Genomic DNA, 12,604 nt, shown 5'->3' on the forward strand with positions numbered 1-12,604 from the left:
ACAATCTAGCCAGCTTTCTATCCACCTTATAGTCAGTTCATCCAATCTATATTTCTTTAACTTGCTGGCAAGAATACTGTAGGAGACCAAAAGCTTTGCTAAAGTCAAGATATATCACATCCATCGCTTACCCAATATCCACAGAGCCAGTTATTTCATCATAGAAGGCAATCAGGTTGGTCAGGCATGACTTGCCCTGGGTGAATTCATGTTGATTGTTCCTGATCACCTTCCTCTCCTCCAAATGCTTCCACCTTCCACTCCTCCAATTCAATTCCCCATTTTGTATTTGTGCATTTGAATTTTCCTTTGTAAGTCTGGTATTTTGCACTTGTCTTTATTGAATTTCATCTTGGTGATTTCATATGAATTCAGTTTGTCAAGGTAATTTTTAATTCTAATCCTGCCCTCCAAAGTGAAGGAACCCCTCCCATCTCGGTGTCAACTGCAGATTTTATAAGCATACTCTCCATTTCCATTATCAAAGTCATTAATGAAAATACTGAACAGTACCAGATCCAGGACAGACCCTTTGGGTGTCCCCCCCCAGATAGAGCTCCCAATCTGACAGGGAACCATTGATAACTACTCCTTGAGTACGGTTTTTGAACCAGTGAGAATATCATGGGTGAAAGTGTCAAAAGCATTACTAAAATCAAGATATATTATATCATGTCTACTGCTTCCCTCCATCCACTACTAACCTTCTCAAAGAAGAAATTAGGTTGGATTGGCAACATTTATTCTTGACAAATCGATATTGGCTATTATTTATCACCTTATTATCCTCTAGGTGCTTACAAATTGATTTAATAATTTGTTCCTGAATCTTTCCAGGGACTGAAGTTAGGCTGACTGGTCTATAATTCCCTGGGTCCTCTTTGTTCCCTTTTTAAAGACTGGTTCTATGTTTGCCCTTCCCCAGTCCTCTGGGACCTCATCCGACCTCCATGAGTTCTGAAAGGTAATTGCTAGTGGTTCTGAGATTGCTTCAGCTTGTTTCTTAAGTACCCTAAGGTGAATTTTGTCCTTGAATACATCTAACTTCTCTAACTATTCTTTTAACCATGTTCAGCACAGTAGCTAAATGCTTTAATATGTGCTCAGACACCATAGAGGGGAGTGTAGTATAAACACCCTGAATGCACGAGGACTCAGGATAAGCTGCTGTCATGTGCTGCTGTGTGCCATTTGTCCTTCACAGCCGAGGTGGAGTTTGCCCATTCTTGCTGCTTATGGCTATGCAACAGCTGACTGGGGGCTTAGACACCCTCTAATCTGCCCCTTGAGGGTGGATGTTCTTACAGTATTAGATATCTCTTCAAGACTGCAAGCTCCTTAGGGCAGGAGCTACGTCACTTCATATTCCTGTGAAGAGCCATAAACATCTGTGGTGCTATATGAATATTTTTTTGAAGCTTGTGAAGCTTGCCAACCCTTAAATACCACTGTATTTTCCCATCCCTAAAGAAACACTCTTTTCCCCAAGGAGAAATTAAATAAATACTCTGTATTATCATTTTGGTTGTTTGTATTGTGGTGGCACTCAGAGACCTGGGTTCCGTTGCACGAAGCACTTTATAGACCTATAACAGAAAGATGGTCTCTTCCCAACAGAGCTTACAATCTAAGTTTAAAACAAGGTTTTGTATCTGTTCAAAATGTCAGCTGAGTGAGTCTGTCTTTCAAGCCTTAGATTGTTTTGAAGCCACAAATTCTGAAGCCACCAAAGCCAGAAGAAGAGAAATTACTGGGTCAGTATAACAGTTGAACCCCATTATGAAAGAGAATCTATTGTGGTAGCCTATATACATTTTGTATATCTCCCTAGGGAGAGAAAACTTATGATCAGGTAACTGGCAGACAGCTTTCATTATTATTTGTATACTGTCATGATGCCTAATCCTGCAAACATTGCTATGATATCTTTACTGTGCATGTGAGAGTCATTGAATGCTTTTTGCAGGGATTGTTCGGAAGCCGCTAATTTTTATGTAGAAGACATTTAAGAAACTTAAATAGAAATCCTATATATGGTAGCTGGAATAAAATGTACCCCAATAGATTTAAATACAGCACTGGTGCCATGGTAAACCTTGCATTAAATGTAAGCACGCAATTGTTAAAATCAATTAGGCAGGTACCTGCAGGAGATAGCTATTAATTAGTGTCATTTGTGTGTCCTGTCCCATGAAAGATTTTGCATCCGTGTGTAAAAGGTAGAGATTTATATTCTGAGTCAGACAATAGCTCAGAAGACATGCTCATAATTACTGTTCAGCAGTGAAGGCTACTCTCTTTAAGATGACTGCATGAGAAGAAATGTTGAGTTTGCCCTTTGAAAGGCAAGTTCATCTCTCATTGGGAATGAATTTACAAAATTATTTTGCTTTAAGTGAACATTATGTAGCAAACCGCATCAATGGACCCAGATCACATTCAAGTTTGCATAATGTTATGTATAATACCTGCTGATTTTTTCTAAGCTGTTATTGGTGACGAGCCAAAACCTAAAGAAGCAGGCTCAGAAATTCCTTAATGCATATTATGACAAACTAGCAGTAACCATAATGTTCATATACGATGAAAATAATTGTGTACTTTATTTGTCATGTTCTCTACTTTGTTTTCTACCTTATACTTGATTTGGAGCAGATGTGAAAATAGGATTTTCGCCTCCAATGCCACCAACTTCCTTTTATTGTAAAGTAATGTAATGTTAATATAGCCTATGAATCTAAGTATTTAATGACCTTCACATCAAAAAAATACCTTCCGCTGAGTTATTCAGTGTCATTCTGTAGAACTGCATAAACCAGACAATTGTGAACTTTCCAACTAAAGTCAAGAGAATCAAATATGTAGAAATTTCAAATAACCATCACCGTATACTCTATGGGTAGTCTGTATTGTGACTTTGTTTTTCCCTCAAGAACTATGAGTAAAACTTGCTTTGTCCTTGAGATTATCCAGTACATTGAACTGGACTAATTGTTTCAGTTAAAGTAATGCTTCCTAGATCTGCTACCCTCTTAAGTCTTTTGCTTCTGAAATGTATCACCAATGAAGACAGCTAATGGTGAGTGGGTCTATCCCAGAAGAAAGAGTACTGGCTCTTTCAATTAATAATCATAGCAGACAGTGTTGCTAAATGAGAAAGTGGATGAGATTAGTGTTTAAGGCTTATGCAGCAAAGCAAATATTTCAAATATAAAGCAGATGCTTAGAGAAGGAGATGTCATGTGTTGGAGTTAATCTCCACAAACAGCTTTATAATTGTCTGAACTTATGATATTACATTTTACAGTAAGTGAAACTGCTAGTTATATGGGTTGCTAATATGAATATCCGATTACTTGATACAAACAGAACTAGATTTCAGAATGTGGTTATGTAAATGAAGGATTTAGAGTACTTGGAAAAGACTTTAATGCAATGATACTTTCTTCTCTTTTCAAATGTCTTATCATGTGTTAGCCATCCAGACTTGGCTATATCGAAGTGGCCAACCGAGAGCGTTTTTAAAAGGACAATGGGAAGTGAAAATAGAACAATCCTCTAAGTTTTAAAATAGCTCACTGAAATCTGTGCTTTATCCTGTTTTCCAAAAATAAGATTATAAATCTTAAAGGATTTAAATCTCTCCTTTCAGATCTCCTAATGAATGACAATTGGCAGTTCTATTTTATTTTTTTCTTAACTTATATTCACTGAAAAATAAAATTTAATAAATCATCAGAGGCAGGAACCTTTTCAAATCCCTAATGGTAAAATTCAGCCGTGTTAGGAGAATAATTGTTTATTCATGTGGAACTTCTTGAAAAGACTTTCAAAGTAAATGTAACCTCTGTTTACCCAACATTTCCATTTCTATGATAATTTTTTGGTTTTAAGTGTCAAATAGAATGAGCTCAGCTACTTCACTGACAAGTGCTGTAAAATGTTGGGGCCTGACTCTGCTGAATGCCTCAGTACTCGTAGGTTCAGAAATTTGGTAAATTTTAGTTACTACATCCTTCACTATAAAGCTATTAGTTCAGTATTACAGTGACTAGGGGGAAACCACCATCTGATCAGCCCTGATACTGCACTCCTTTCACTTTGCAAAAAAAACTTTGATGCGGGTCTCTACAGAAAAATGAGGTTACAAGACCTCATCCATGAACTTTGATGGATAGTGCTATAGCTAATAACACTAGAGAGAATGAAGTACAGTGGTGCCTCTTGGAAGGCCTTTTGCTGGTAGTGATGTTTGAGTTAGGGGGAACTCAGACTGGTCAGGCTCCAGTTTTCAGTTGAAATGTGATTTATAAACAAGTTGCAGGAATCAACTAAGCACATGGATGCTGCTTGAACTTGCATCAACACTACATACAGTTATTTTCTGGGGGTGGTCTTAGGTTCCCAAGAACTGAGAGGAATTGTTTGAGAACTCTATTCCCTAGTTCATACTCACTTGCCTCCTGTATCACTGGGTCTGAGCTTGTCCAAAACTTTCAAGCTTTCTCATGAACCTTTTCATGATCCCTCCCAGCCTATCCTGGTCTGCACCTAAAGCCCAATTAAAGAGACAGTAGCAGATCCCCAAAAGGCAAACATAACTTCACACAAAATACTCAGACTAGACTTGAGACCTAAGCACAGCATCAGTGTTAATTGTAGAGCACTCTTTACTACAGCTGCAGATGATACACTGGTAAGTGACCCAGAGTGAATGACTGACTGTTCCAGCGATTTTTCATTATGAACTATCCCCAGGGATAAGGCTACTAAATTCTGGCTCTCAACTCCACTGAAGTTCATAATTTAAAACATCTCCCCTTGCAAATTTCCTCTTTGCTATAAGCCATATGGTCCAACTTAATGTTTCATGAAAACTATCCCCAAATGTTTTATGGAGTTAAATAATAATTACAGTGTTAAAATAAAATAATAATAATAAAAAGAAATCACGTGGAAATGGAAACAGAGCAAGAGAGAAGAGTTATGTCTTCAAATGAGATTTATAAATAGTGATCTGAAGCAGTACAGAAATAGCGAAGACAGTCCCAGGTAACTGGAGCTGCAGGAAAAAATGGTCCTCGAGTCAACACTTTTGAGATTGTTTTGAAATGCAGGATAGAAAGAGGCTGGTGCTAGAGATATAAGTGGATTAGGAGGAGAATAGAAAGAAACAATTTTCAGAAGGCAGGCTGCAGATATTTCAGTTTTCAAAATGAAGCAACAGTGTGCTCTAGTGAAGAGGGCATTGAACTGGGTTTCAGGAGACCTGCATTCTATTCTTGGCTCTGCCATTGATCTGTATTGTGACCTCACGTAAGTCACATCACCTCTCACCCTTTTTTCTGTCTTGTCTATTCAGACTATCAGCTTTTCCTATAGAGACTGTCTCTTATGATGTTTGTACAATATCTTGCACAATGGGGCCCTGATCTCAGTTGGTGTCTTGAGTTAATAATCCTGAAATGAATGGCAAACTAATAGAGTTGTTTGGGGGGTAGGATGAGGTCACATTTCTTTGTACTGTAGGTGAAAGGTTGGCAGCAGCATTCTGCATAAAACTACTGGTTTCCAAAAGCAGCCTAACAGGGTGGGAAGGAATGATGTACAGTGGCACAAATGTATGAAAAAAATTGTAACCATCACAAATAGCTGGGACTGAGACTGGCAAAAGTGCCTTCAGTGAATGAGGCAGGTTTATTTTTGCAGTCATCAACGACAGGTTTTCAGCCAAAGGGGCAAGCTGAGAATTGTTATTGCTAATAATGACATTTTTATTTCGTGATGATATCACTAATATTGCAAATGCAACCCTGGGGTAACATCCTGCATGTGATATTGCAGGCAAGAAACAATTCCGTTGCAAACACTGCTATTTTGGACAGTTCCAGAAAAGCTAATTGCTAGTTACACTAAGTCAGAAGACAGAAGTCATGGTTAGACTCATGCCCACGCCTCAGTAATGATGTATTGAAATAGTCTGAAACCGCAAAGTCTAGAGATTTTTGCACTGTAGGCAAAAGAAAGAAGCCACTAGGTCAGTTTCAAAAGGAAGAAGGAGAGAGAGAGAGAGAGAAGAAACTTACAAAAGTTCAAAAGTTTTAACAAACTGACTTTTACTGTAAAACACAGAAGCCGGAATCACCTGCAGATAAGAAAGAGAGAGCTCATGTGTAATGTAAAAGGGGAAAATAATTCAAAAACACAGAGATCTTTGAAGTAGAACATTTTAATTTTAAAGGAATGCTTATCTTGGAATGTAACAGAACCAGCACATTAGAGTGAGAATCTGCTACAGATGCTTAGCTTAGCTACAGATGCCTTTGTGTGCCATCAGTGTCCTAGGCAGTGAGGGTGGCTGTGACTTACTGGCCAAGCACCATACAGGTCAGTCCAAATAGAGGGTTTAGCTTTTAAAAGTGCCTAAGACCTTGTCTACACTAAACTTACTTTGGTATAAGATATGTCAATAAGGGGTGTACATAATCCACAGCCCTGAGCGACGTAAGTTACACTGACCTAAGCACCCATGTGGACAGCTGCAGGAGAGCTGCTCTCGCCAACGTAGCTACTGTCTCTTGTGCAGGGCTGGCTTTAGGATTTTTGCTGCCCCAAGCAAAAACAATTTTGGCCGCCCCCCCCCTCGTTTTTTTCTTACCCCACCCCCGGCCCCGCCTCAACTCCGCCCTTTCCCCAAATCCCCAGCCCTGCCTCCTCCCCCCAGGCTCTCAAGCCTAGGAGGGAGGGAGGGAGAGGGAGAAGCAGCGCGTGCGCCGCGGCCACTCGGGGTCTCCCCCTCCCTCCCGGGTTTGAGAGCCTGGGAGGGAGGGCAAGCAGCGGTGCGCGAATCAGCTGTTTCGCGCGCCGCGGCCGCTCGGGATCTCCCCCTCCCTCCCGGGTTTGAGAGCCTGGGAGGGAGGGGGAGCAGCGGCGCGCAAGCGGCAGCAGCGGAGGTGAGTTAGGGCGGCTGTGGCACATTTTAGGGGCGGCATGGCCCGCGCCAGAATGCCGCCCCTAAAAATGTGCCACCCCAAGCACCAGCTTATTTTGCTGGTGCCTAGAGCCGGCCCTGCTCTTGTGGGAGATGGAGTAATTAAGCTGACAGGAGAGCTTTCTCCCATCGGCTTACAGTGTCTTCACCAGAAGTGCTACAGAAGCTGCGCAGCTGCAGCACTTCTAGTGTAGATGTAGCCTAAGGGCTAGTCTTCACTAGCAATGGCAGTGCTTTAACGTGGCTGTGTAGTCGCGGCAGAGCAAACCACCCCCACGAGGTGTGTAGCTACTAGCACTGGGAGCACGGTTCCCAGCACTAGTGCACTGTGTACACTGCCACTTTACAGCGCTGACACTTGCAGTGCTCGGTGTGTGTGTGTGTTTTCACACCCCTGAGTGAGAAAGTTGCAGCGCTGTACAGTGGCAGTGTAGGCAAGTAACTTTCCCTCCATTCCTTTTCCCACTATGGCTGGAGGGATGTTAACAGGCCACTTCACCTTGAATGGTCCTTGAAATGTTTTAACTACTCTGATAAACATTTGTTGCATTTTGCATTTAGGTGGGAGAGTCTCAGTACATTTCCCAGACTTGAAGAAGAGCTCTGGCCAGGGCTGGCTCCAGGGTTTTTGCTGCCCCAAGCGGCGCAAAAAAAAAAAAAAAAAAAAAAAAAGCCGCGATTGCGATCTGCGGTGGCAATTTGGCGGGACGACCAAGTGTTCTGGGGATTTTTCTTTATACTGCCGTTTCAAGTATAAAACTACTAAATCCAGGTTCTCCACTGAATTCACTGAAGTTCATTAGCCACTGGGCAGGCAAGTTTTCTGTCTAGAAACATGAGGGACACTGCCAAATTAAATAGTCATAAAAATGATCAGCCTTAAAACTGACTCTCCTTGGAGATCTTGGGCTGGATTGTCTTGTTCATTTGAACAATGATCAATGCAGGACCACAGGGGAATAGTGAGGGAAGTGGAGGACAAAAGTGGTGTTGTGACACTTTTGCATGTTCCTGATCCTGGGGCTGTTTGGAGGCCACTTTGACCCCTATGCAACTTAGAGCAGCCACAGGTCTGCTCCAATTTGCAGCTGGGAGCCAATGGCTCCACTGAGGGGACTGAGCATGACAGAGGAATCATGGACATTGATGGAATGGAAATCTTGGAAAAGCTGTATGGCAGGGTAGGGGGGAAATGTTAAAGGAAATTAAGTGATCCCCAGAAAGAGTGAATTCACCATTGAGAGATCAGAGCATGAGAGCTGTATCCATTCTGTGTGGCCATTTTGTGAGTGGAGCACTTGTTCCAGGTTTGAAGGTTAAATTAGGAGGTATGAGCAGAGACATGGGAGGTTTAATGGGTCCAGTGGGACACCAACATAGAAGTTGAAGTCACCAAGGATGAAAGTGGGAAATTTTGAAGACAGAAAGAGGGAGAAGCAATGTCAAAATCAGAGGAAGGTGGACAGGGAGGAGTTCAGGGCCATGATAGATGATAGCTTCCTGGATGAGGAAGAGGGGAGAGAGAAACCTAATGGTGAATTGTTTAAAGGACTGAATGAGGAAGGAGGAGGAGGAGCCTGGAATCGGGATGAGCAGTAGACTAAAAGACTTTTCTTTTCCACATTGGAATATTTAATTTATCAAGATATAAATTTCTGAAAACCAGAACTTTTCATGGACAGCTTGGCTGATGCTTAACTAAAGGGACTGTACTGGGTGTTATTAGGATGTCCCTTGTGGCAAAACCAAACAAAATGTAGCAGTAGCAAAGTGTGGTATATGTAGATCTGTAATTGTTTTTGTGTACTGCACTCTTACATTTCAGAGGAACTGCCGGGTGCAGCTTGTTAGAGGAGACACACTGTGCCCTTTCTAATGGAGGCTTTCCTTTTTTTCTTTGTTTTGGTGCTGCCTTTAATCTTGAACAGCCATTCTGCATGGAAGCGTGGGCGGCTCGATGCATGTGGAAAACAAGACCCAATGCAATAAAACTATTTTAAGATTAATACCTTGAACCTCACAGTAAGGTTTCCTTCCCACTGCCTGCATCAAGCTGTTTTTAATTTTAGAATCAAGCTCTTTGCTTTTCAAGCAATTAGCATGATCTTGAAAATGATGACGGGCAGTGCTCTTCTGACACATTCGAAAATTATACAGTGAACTCTGAACATTGACATTTTGCCAGGCACGTGAATGATGCCGAATGTGTACAGTGTATATGCTGGCAGTTTCAAAAACATGTTTGTGATTTAAAAAAAAAAAAAGATTAATACACTGTGTACTTATGACATCGGGGTTGCAATCCAGACCAGTGAGGGGTTGTGTTACTACCTACCCTGCAACCTGGGGTGCCTCACAATGCTTTGTGGTTGTCATTTCCAACCTGGGATCCTCACAAACAGCCAAACAACATGCAGGTCACACCCAAAGTTCAAAGGCGGTTTCTTTTGTCGTCTTAGATGAAAAAGTGAGAGATTGATAGGGAGAGAAACCTTGGAGAGTTTTTGCCACTCACTTTTGTAGTCCAGTCCCACTTTGAAATGCATTTTCATGAGGGTTACCCCTAGATACATTTTATTCCTGCTGTGAGGCCCTAGATTCTGGTGGTGAAAGAGGTTTCATGTTGTTGTTTGCTAAAATGCAGATTTGCCTGGTCTCCCTCTTGCTGTCTCAAGTAGCTCGTTTACTACTTATGTGTAAATTGAGATAAACACACATTCCTTTGTGGTACCAGTGGACCTGCTTAACCACTCCTGCCTAACTGGGGCTACGTGAGTTTGAACATGTGCTACCAACACCAAAGAGGGGAAATTCACGACTTTACATATAATACACATTTCACCATGATATTAATGACCAGCAAATTATTAGTTTTCAAATGTTACCTCACAAGGCATATTTTGTACAAAGGTTATTACAATGGTGTGCAAGGTGTTAATACAGGTGCATTCAATCTCAGTACTTCTAGAGGTGCCAGTGTGCATGCATATGTAAATGCTTTCTAGAGTGCTTGGTACTTTAAGATGCGATGTAGGGAGTCTACAAGGCAAAGCCAAAGGCAGCTATAAATTCACATGCTACCAACTCTAGATGGAGGGGGCAGGAACAGGAAAAATATGAAGTTCCCCTAATTTAAAAATAAATTAGAGAGGCCCAAGTCTGCAGTGAGAAACTGCCAGCAGCACCAATCCTGCATCTAAGAACTTGGGGCTGATAGCCTTAACCTTAGTAAGTGTCTTGCTGGCTTTCTTGAAATACCATTGACTACTGTACTCCACAGGCTAGTACTAGCAGACAGAGGGGTCTCTTCAGCAGCTTGGATTACTGCGGGGAGAGAGGGGTGCGGGGGGGAGGGGGGGAAGAGAAGCACTTGTTTTTACTGTTCAGGGAGATTAACTGCTATCCCTGTTTGCTCTGGTTCACAAGAGGAGGAGAAGCTGCAGGCACAGCATCTACTGCTTAATGTTGCTATCATTGCTGCCCTGCTCCTGCCTGTGTTGTTGCTGCTGCCGCCGCTGCCGACAATTTCACTTGCAGCTGTTTTTGTTGCGCTGTGATTACAGCAGCATCTTCTCCTGTCTTTTACTCTGGCTCTTTGAAATTAAATGAAGTTGGTCTGTGTAGGTGGAAGGGACAGTGAGGGTGCTCTGCTTCCTGTAGGTTATCCTCCTGTGAAGGGGTTCACTCAGTACAGGAGTGCCTCCTCATGGCCAGGTGTGGCACAGCAGCTCTGGCCCCATATGGCATCCTTTCCCACTCCAGTGGTCTCTCTTCCCTCTGTCCAGGTCACGAATTAGTCCATCCCTTCTAGGGTACTCTCTCTCCATATCCTGCCCTTCTTTCAGGGTGTATCACCAGAACCTATTCCACCCCTGGGCAGCTTTATGGCTTCTCAGCCGCTTGCCACCTTGTTCTAGTCAGGCAAGTATCCAAGGACTTTTTCTTTCTGCTGGGCTTCTTCCTCACCACCTCTCTATTCAGGCAGCCAGACTCTCTCTCTTTCTGACCACCACCTGCTTTCTTTCAGTATCACCCATTAACCCCCTCTCTCAGATCCTGTCACAAGGATTCATAGACACTATGGTAATAAAATAATAAATAATAATTTTGGGACCTTGAAGGTTCATCTCCTGTTGGAAGAGAAACAGATGTCTTGGTATTTTTTAATGTAAATTGTTTTATTTACTATGTAGACCTTTCTTTGAACAGAGGTGGTCACAAACAGCATGCAGGCAATTCTCGCTTTCTGGAAACTTAGCTAAAATCAATATGCAGTTTCAGACTCTAGTTAGAGAGCTTTAGGAAGTGAGCAAACTCTCCTGCTACTTGCCACAGCCCTCCCCAAAAGAAATAGCATCACAAAACTAACAAATCATTTCTTCAAAAACTGAACTGTGCCTGACTGCTAAGAAAAAGAACTTGTAAAACAATGTGTAACTGTGCCACCTGGTGACTCCCACCCTATCATTAGAGACATGATTACAATTTCCAAGAACACCTTCACCAGCAAAGACTCTTCAGTTCTCACCCCCACCTTTTCTAAGCTTCCCTCCAAAAATAAATGGGGGGGGGGGGCGGGGAGAGAATCTCAGGATTTCCTTAATACTAAACCTAGATGAGAGGGAATCCCTGCTCTCAACAACCAACAAAAGTAGGGAGGGCTCTGCTGGCTAGATGATGAAGTGCCCAGTCATGTGTCAGCAGGTCCATGTAACCGAGTGACTATCCCCTTAAGGGTAGTAAAGACTAGTAGTCAGTCAACACCTGCCCTGTGATGTGTCCCATTAACTCCTGGGATGCTTTCAAGTGGGTGAAGACCTAGAGAAGGCAGAGCTAGGTGTTGGGAGAGGGACAAATGGTTGCAGGGTAATAATTAAGGCTTGGGAAAAACCCAGGCTCCTGTTTCTTTAAGGGCCCAGGACGAGGAGTCTTGTGATGGGGATGGTGCAGGGTTCCCCTTTCTCCCAGCCAATTGGGACAAGCGCTGGGAAAAAGACTATATATTCCGTGTCTTCCTTCAAAATAAGTGAGAGATTAGTGGGAGAAGGTCTGCCTGTTGAACGCTCCTAGCCCAAGGATGAAAGGACTGCTTGGAGAAGCAGGCTGAGGCTCTACAGCTGGTCTAAATTACAACTCCAGCTCCAAGAAGGATAGATGGGGGTTCCAGTCTTAAGAAGGACTGTCTGAATTACAGCTCGGCTCCAAGAAGAGGGCTGGGGTCTCTTAAACAGGGGAAGGAAAGGGACCAGGACTCTTAGGCCTGGTCCCCACTAACCCCCCACTTTGGACTAAGGTACTTCGAATTCAGCTACGTTATTAACGTAGCTGAATTTGCGTACCTTAGTCCGAACTTACCGCAGGTCCAGATGCGGCAGGGAGGCTCCCCTGTCGATGCCGCGTACTCCTCTCGCCGAGCTGGAGTACTGGCGTAGACGGCAAGCACTTCTGGGATCGATTTATCGCGTCTAAACCAGACGCGATAAATCGATCCCAGAACATCGATTGCCTGCCGCCGGACCCTCCGGTAAGTGTAGACGTACCCTTACATGGACCCAGAGGGGGCCTGAAGTTGAGTGGTTAAAGAAATTAGTTATTTTAGGTAGAATGAGTTAA

This window comes from Chrysemys picta, chromosome 7, assembly GCF_011386835.1.
Source record: "Chrysemys picta bellii isolate R12L10 chromosome 7, ASM1138683v2, whole genome shotgun sequence".
Classification (NCBI taxonomy): domain Eukaryota; kingdom Metazoa; phylum Chordata; order Testudines; family Emydidae; genus Chrysemys; species Chrysemys picta.